The sequence below is a fragment of the Macrobrachium nipponense genome, chromosome 16 (assembly GCF_015104395.2).
Source record: "Macrobrachium nipponense isolate FS-2020 chromosome 16, ASM1510439v2, whole genome shotgun sequence".
NCBI classification, from domain to species: Eukaryota; Metazoa; Arthropoda; class Malacostraca; order Decapoda; family Palaemonidae; genus Macrobrachium; species Macrobrachium nipponense.
Genome location: NC_087209.1, coordinates 6,549,943 through 6,552,442, shown reverse-complemented (window position 1 = coordinate 6,552,442; position 2,500 = coordinate 6,549,943).

Below are 2,500 nucleotides of genomic sequence, written 5' to 3'. Positions count from 1 at the left end.
GCGAGTTCTGAAAGAAAAATATTCAGCATATATATTGAAATCTTGCACAATGGTCACCTCCTCTATTCTAGATTATTCCTTGTATTCTAGATATTACTACTTGCATAATTAACGCGTCCGTAATTATGGTTTACTATTTGTAGAAGTAACGTTTTGACTATTCTTGAAAATTGCTTGAAAATGGGACATTGCAAATAACATCTGATTTGCAACTTGTAGTCGCAACAAATAACAAGCTAAACAATATTTGACGGCTGCCTTTACAAGCAAATATCTAGAATAGATGAAGTGCTAAGTCTACATATCTATACTTTCAAAAGGGTTTATTGTTTAAGTAGTAACAAGTCCAATATACTATTCTCACAAAATAGTTATTGCTATTTGCAATTTATCTGAGCCAACGTGTGGAAATCCTTGGATCATTATTTCAGGTGAATTGAAATCATCAGCCGACTTTTGTTATATTTTTCAACTATCTGATAAATTGGTGATTCTCTCGAATGTATTTTTTAAATGTTAAGCAAATTTCTCAATTTTTGTATATGTTTGCTTGAATATGGCATACGTGTGTTAGCACATAGATAAGTACTGTTCTTTATTATGTGTTATTGAAGTGTTCTGTTGTCAGGATTTCTTTATATGCACTAATCTTTACGATAATTCCCTTGGATTGTCTTCACAGTTCTCCCAGACATAAACGCCCAGTAATTCCTGCGAAGATAAACATGCAGCATTGCAATTCCTGCAGAGATACACACGCAGCATTGCAATTCCTGCGAAGATAAACTCACAGCATGCTTATGCGCAACTGCGTACTCAACGAACAGTCACCATTTACGAATACATTCGCTCCAGCACAAAGTAAACCACTGGAATTTCCCCCTCTGGTCAGCATGTTTACCTAAAAACTTTCGGAGGCTCCTTTTATTGTGACGACGGCGGCTGTAAACAAAATACGAGAGAGAGAGAGAGAGAGAGAGAGAGAGAGAGAGAGAGAGAGAGAGAGAGAGAGAGAGAGAGAGCAGGGCTTCACGTGGCGCGGAGGAGGACGGAAAAGCAGCGATAATAGTCTTTGTTTGGCCTTTTACGATCTGACGGTTTGATGGGCTGTGGAAAAAGAGGTTTTCTCAGCTTGTACTACCTTTCTGCTATTGACTTTTAGGTTTTCATTCCCTGGAGTTAATGGGGCGGGGGGGGGGGGGGGGTGGCGGGCGGGGAATAGGATAGTTTGTTGTGTGTGTTAATATATATATATATATATATATATATATATATATATAATATATGTATATGTATATATAATATATATATATATATATATATATATATATATATATATATATATATATATATATATACATATATGTATATAGTATATATATATATATATATATATATATATATATATATATATATAATATATATATATATATAATAATAATAATAATAATAATAATAATAATAATAATAATAATAATAATAATAATAATAATAATGATAATAATAATAATAAAAGGAGCCCATTAAAACGCCAAAATATAGAAAGTACCATATTTCTATTTCATCTACCTGGAGAGAGAGACAGCAGTCTCTGAAATATAGTACTTTCTTTCTATATTTTGGAGTTTTTATGGCCTCCTTTTATTAGGTGGCATTCTGTTGTAACAGGACATTTTTATCAGTCATATATATACATATACAGAGAGAGAGAGAGAGAGAGAGAGAGAGAGAGAGAGAGAGAGAGAGAGAGACTGGAGTAAATCCATCTTACCCTGTATAGTCGTACCAGGTAATACATCTTTTATAGTTCTCCCTTGGTCAAGTCATTATCGTGCATTTGGTCTTTCTTGTGACCGTAATGCGAGTAATTATCGTACATTGGTCAGATTATTATCGTTTATGACAGGTTTGAAATGTCCGGACATTTGTGGGACATGACTAATTCGGGACTGATTGCGTAATACGTCCTGAGTTGGGTTTGCAGACATTAAGAGTTTACTTATATTGCCTTGAAAAATTTTCCTGATAGCTAATTTCTCTCTCTCTCTCTCTCTCTCTCTCTCTCTCTCTCTCTCTCTCTCTCTCATACACACACTTATGTGTATATATTTATATATGTGTATGTGTGTGTGTGTGTAAATATTCATGAAGGGGGAAAAATGGTATCCATTGTCTAAGTTGACAAGGACAACAAGTAGTAAGTGAATAACAAAGCTTAGAGAGAGAGAGAGAGAGAGAGAGAGAGAGAGAGAGAGAGAGAGAGAGAGAGAGAGAGAATGGCCAAATGGTCATGCGGATATCTTCTTGTTAATTTATGTTTTACGGAGAACGTTTGTTAAATAAGAAAGGAATTGCATAAATGAATGAAAAATAATTATTTATAAAATGAAGTAATAATTTTTAATTCATGCGAAGATATTTATTTCCTAAGTATTTATCCTGTTAAATTAAGAGTTGTTTTTATTTGTAATTTTATTAATAATGTTTTAAACTCTTTTGG